Raw genomic sequence first — 6151 nt, 5'->3', positions numbered from 1 at the left:
AGTTGCTGTCGAGCTTAAATACTTTTAAATAATTTTTTCCTCATGTGTTCGTATCCTCCTTGTTGTAGAAAATATTTTTAACACATCAATTTCTGTTGACTGTATTGTGTATATTGTAGCCCGACACTTAAATGAGTTGCAGTTCTCTCAATGTGCAGTGTATCACATCACTAAAAACATTCTAATAGGAAATCCAATTTTTTGAGTTCACAGTTTAGTTCTTTGTTTATCGCCTGTATGTGTGACCAAACTTTATTGAAAACGTGATCAACATGAGACCTAATGACTCACCATTTCTTTTGCTTCTTTCTCATGTTCTTTGTTTTTCTGAAATTTGAAGAAAGAGGACATGTTTTACTTGCTTGAGTTTTACATACTACAAATAACAATAAATGTATGTTGTAAAGTTCCAACCATTAAAGAGCCTATGGTGACTTGCAGTGACTGTAACTGTTACTGTAATTGTTTTTACAAATAAATATGTATCTTGCTATATCATATATCGTCACACTGTGACAGTTCACATATTGTCATAGTTATCCACATGATCTTTGGTTTTCTTTATTTCTCCTGGGTGGCTACACGTTAGCTTTTCAACCAAGCAAGCCAGCAACCTTGTAAGGCCCCCCAGATACTTTGGTAAATATTTTATATTGACATGAATACAGATAACTTTCACTTCAATACAAATAGAATGTTTAAGCAGCTCCACATTCTTGTTCTCTTTCCATAACCCATTTGGGATACACGGAGCACACCTACACAGCCAAAGGGATACATGCAATCTCCACATCTGCATATCAAATGTTAAAAGAAAAAAATTGGATGAATATGTTATTTTCTTCTTGCACTGCTACAATCAGTTCAAGTGCAGGCGAAGGAAAATGGTTGAGAAGTGGATACATGGACATTACTAGCAATGTATGATGGTAAAATGTAAACTGCGTCAAGATAGGAACAATCTTTATAATATTGCTACCACAACTTCAGCTTGTTATGATATTTTGATACCATGGTAGCATTTACAGGATATTGTTTTATAGTTGATATCATACATGAAACTGTTACTCAATAAGGCCCATTTACTAGTTGTTTTTCTCTTTCTCTGTGACCCAAGAATTAATGTGTAAGACTCACAGGCTGGTACCCCAAGGTCGAAAACACCACAGAGACGAGACCACTTCCTTACTCCCATCCTCCCTTCCTTATCTCTTAGAAAAAGGCTCGTTAAAGGCCAGGTGGTTTGTTTCAGAATTCACTAATGAAAGAACTCTGTATTCTGTGTATTTTGCTGGGATGATCATAAATTGTAGCTGAACTGATAAACTACACACAGGATACTTCTTTGCTCACAAGGCAGGAAGACGTTTCCTTATTTGGTCTGTACTGGTTTGAACTGAGAACTTGCTGACACACGAACCTTTTTTTTTCTCTATATAAGCTGTTATGTACTAAATAAACCTTTGAGTCGATTTGGGAAGACAACCTGAAGCAGTCTGTGTTTCCTTGTTCTCCCAAGCTGCTCCCGACGTCGTAACTAACCCAGCTGAATGGCATACCTGAGTGTTACTTTAAATAATTAGGAATCTTAGAAGGAAAGGACAGAACTCTGCTTATCGCTCGTGCCTTGGAGGGAAAACCGGGATGGACATTTTTTCCTTCAATTTGGTGTCAGAAGTGGGATTGACTGACAGAAGGTAAATATGCGTCTTTCATATTTATATAAAGACCGTATTATACCTCTCTCAGTGATCGATCCATAAAAAAACGGGATATGCTGACGAAGTTTCACTTAGTGATCCAGAGAGATACACTGACGACTTCCTCAGTCCCCGAATAAAGTAAATTAACCCTTGTGTGGTGTTGGTGGACACAGGAAGTTGCCTGTTGTCTTGAATATTTTAATTTTGTTTAAAAAAAAAAAAATAATAATAATAATTAATTGTTTAATTAAACGTACGTTAAAAAGTGAGAAGTTGCTCACTCAGAAAAAGTGACACAGGAAGTCGCCTGTTGTCTTAAATACTTCTCGTTAAGTGAGAAGTTGCTCAGAAAGAGTGACACAGGAAGATTGCCTGTTATCTTGAAACGTACGTTAAAAAGTGAGAAGTTGCTCACTCACAGAAAGCTAGTAAATAATTAAATTTAATTTTGTTAAAAAAAAAAAAAAAAAAAAACGAAAGAAAACTGAAAACGGGTCTCACAGACCCGATTACCATACAAGGGTTAAAAGCAGTAAATTAAAAGCAGAAAGACACAGGAAGTTGCCTGTTGTTTTACGAGAAGTTGCTCGTTAAGCGAGAAGTTGCTCGCTAAGTGAGAGTTGCTCACACAAACCAAAAATTGCTAGCAATAAATTTAAAGTGACCTCAGCTGTGCCGCAGCGAAAATACTAACCTAAATCCTTCAAGCGTGTAAACCCCTCTGGAAATCACTGAACATGGGTCAGAATAATTCAAAAACCACAGACAAGTCCGATAAAAAATCAAAATTACCTGTAAAACCAAAAAAAATTAAATTTAAAGTCTCAAACAACAGCTCAGTACGACTCCCATTTCCAGTTACGTGTAACCCACGTCCACGAATCGGCGAAGACTTCCATGATTACGTATCCAGAACATGCGGAAGTGCTTATGTGACTGACTTTGTTTACAACTTACGGACTGTGAGTACAATGCATTCTAATCTCTTTTCGGAGCCTTATCCCGAACGATTATCGCCAGAAACCAGGTCAGTAGAAATGTTGAATATCATTTGTGATAAGAAAAGTAGTCTGCTTAAAAAAGTCCTGTAGAAAATATGATAGAATGCCGCGACGTGATGCATCAAATGTTACCGCTATGGAAAAAGGGACCGGAACCAGGTGTAGATGCTTTAACATCAAATAAAACTAGTGCAGGCTCTAGCAAAGAACATAAACCTACCGCAGGAAAAGCTAGTCTTGCGTGTTCAGCCGTTCAGCCTACAGCCCCACCTCATTACGATGAGACCGAATTAATAGTCGCTGTAGCAGCTGCACGCAAACAACGTCAGCGCTTTGATCCAACCAGCTTAAAAGACAGTGACAAAAAACCTGAATCATATGCAACGGATCTTAGCCATCTCTTTAAACAGGATCAGGAAAAACAATATATATGCCGCAAGGAAGAATTAGCAGAACATAAAAAAAGAGAGAAAAAACTTTTGAAAGAAGAATGTGAGGAACTTATGAAAAACAATTCAGACGACTATGAAGAAAAACTTTTGCATCAGGCAGTGTCCACAATAGACACCCACATGAAACGCCACGATATCGTAGCTAGAGGTTTAGAGGTAGCTAAAGAAAAACCTGTTACCCGAACTTTAATAAAGACTTATCTAAAAGGAAAAAAGGAAAAACAAAGCCGGAATGACAAAGGTCCTTACGCCAACACTCGCGGTAGTAAACAAACAGACCCAAAGCATGATAAAGCATCCACAACTGCAGAGTTTTTGTGGGTAAATAATGACAAAATCACCAATTTCTTTAAGAATCTAAAGAAATTCCTGCTAACAATGTCCAGAGACAAAATTGACTTAAATGCAGTAACTATGTGTAAACAGAAGCCTGATGAATCTATCCTAGTATTCATAAAACGCTTTATGCACTGTTGGACAAGCTAGAGGTGCAAATTTAGCTCAGTTTTCCAGCAGCCGCAGACACCCAGAGCAAAAATGAATTTGTGTATTTCATTTAACATAAAGGGTGAAATGTTTGCTGACACTGATAACAGCTTATGTTTTCTCTGCCCTATGTACCGACATGATGGAGAAGGAACATCCTCTGTGTCAGCTGGACCCTCAGCAGAGAATGAACTCAACATCCTTTTTGTCCGGTACTCTATGTCACACACTGTGCCAAAAAAAAACGTGTACAGACGCCACTAACGGGTAATCCCATGACTGGGAGCCACACTTTTGTTTCTCTAAGGTCAAACAGTGATTTTGTTACATAACTCAGACATAGGTTATGATATAACTACACCATGTCGTCACATAGATCTAACCTATCCTATCCACTGTACTATTTCTGCACTTATGTTGCCAGCTGAATACCAGAATATGACATTGTGGTCAAGAAGTGAGAATGATATAGGATTTATTGACTGTACACTTTATCACGTACACCTATTAAAACACAACAAGCCAGTATATGTCAAGCAACATCCCATTTCTGCCGAAAAAGCCGCAGCCCTAGATGTCATGATAGGAGATTTATTGACTACAGGAGCAATAAAGCCCACACTCCTGTCAATCCTGTGCCAAAGCCTAACGAACCTGGCGTATGGCGTTTCATACAAGACTTAAGGCAAATTAATGCAGTCAACATTCCTCTGCCACCTCTCGTTTCAGATGTTCACAGCATATTGACATGCATTGCATACACACTTTACCGTGGTGGATTTATGCTCCGCTCCTTTTTCTCAGTAAGACACACAGCCGTTATTTGCATTCACACATAGAAATAAGCAGTACACTTGGACTCGTTTGCCCCAAGGCATGATAGACAGCTCTGCTGCTTTCTCAATGGTGCTTCACTCCTCCAGGGCTGCACCCTGATCCACATGTGGATGACCTCCTCCTCTGTGCTGAAAGTGAAAAACTATGTCAAACTGCTACACACATGCTTCTCCAGCACCTCCAAAAGACTGGCCACAAAGCATCTGCAAAGAAAATGCAGTACTGTCAGACTTCTGTTCAATATTTGGGATTCACACTGTCTCACGGAAAACGTTCCATGACTGCAGACAGGGTCAAAGCTGTGACCTCTGTCCCTCGTCCCACTACACAGAAGGAAATGTTGTCCTTCCTGGGCATGGTGAACTATTGCAGACAGTGGATACCAGACTGTTCTTTTCATGACCACATTCTGCGTGACTGTTGTAAAAAAAAGACAAGCCTCCTCGAATACTGTGGTCCACAGAAATGACTGCCTCTTTCAATGCATTACAGGGAGTGCTGACCTCCGCCACTCAAAGGTGCTGCCTGAATTGTTCAGGAATGCCGGCCTGCCTGAGGGCAGTAGCAGCTTGCTCTATCATGATAAGGGACTGCGAGAAGCTCACACTCTCACATGACACTATTCTACACACCAATCACCAGGTCACGACCATTCTAGCAAACATAACTACACAACATATGCAAATCTCACTATAAAAGCGAGCAGCACACCTGATTCGCCAGCACATTTATTGATCCTATGCTATGTTCTTCTGACCGACAGGATGGCTCAGACAGGCTTGACGATCATGACTGCATGACACGTATACAGGAATCCACAGCACCACGTCCAGATTTAGAGCAGACACCTATCCCAGACTCAGCCACGGTTTATGTGGACGGGTCCTGTTCAAGGCCGAATGACAACTCATTTCTTTGTGGCTATTCAGTGGTAACAGTGCCTGACATCACACTAGAGGCTCACTCATTACCATTTCACTCAGCACAAAAAGCAGAGCTCATGGCTTTAATACGCGCCTGTGAGCTACATTTGGATAAGCATGTGACGATTTACGCAGACAGCCGCTATGCATTTGGCGTTGTGCATGACTTTGGCACATTGTGGAGACAGAGAGGATTTAGATCTGCTGGTGGAAAATAAATTGCTAAATTCTGATTTTGTTCAAAGACTTTTTCAGGCTATACAGCTGCCATCGGCCGTTGCAGTTGTAAAAAACGAAAGGACACAGTACAGCTGACACAGACGAAGCAACAGGTAATGCTCTAGCAGACGTGACAGCCAAAGCTGCAGCTGCATCACAGCTCCCACCTCCGCAGGAAGTATTATCTGTGCCCCTACAGCTGTCACTTGTTAAACTCCCAGACTATTTAGGAACAAATGTTGATTTAAAATTCATAAAAGAGCAAGCATCTGCATGTGATTACACCTATTGGGAGAATAATGACTGTACCTTAGATGACAGAGATGGCTTATACAAAATCTTAAGGGTTTGATTGCCCTCCCATATTCCCTGATGCCAGTCCTTGCCCGACATTTTCATTGTGTGAGTCATGTCGGACAAAGAGGGGTAATAGGGGCAATAAAATCAAGATTTGTAATTGAGAAAACATCACATGCAGTAAAAAGCATATTAGCAACCTGTCTAACATGTGCGCGAACTAATGTAGGTAG

The sequence above is a fragment of the Rhamphochromis sp. 'chilingali' genome (assembly GCF_963969265.1).
Source record: "Rhamphochromis sp. 'chilingali' genome assembly, chromosome: 1".
Taxonomy (NCBI): Eukaryota; Metazoa; Chordata; class Actinopteri; order Cichliformes; family Cichlidae; genus Rhamphochromis; species Rhamphochromis sp. 'chilingali'.
The sequence above is the reverse complement of the archived record's forward strand: the minus strand, read 5'-3'. Positions refer to the sequence as shown.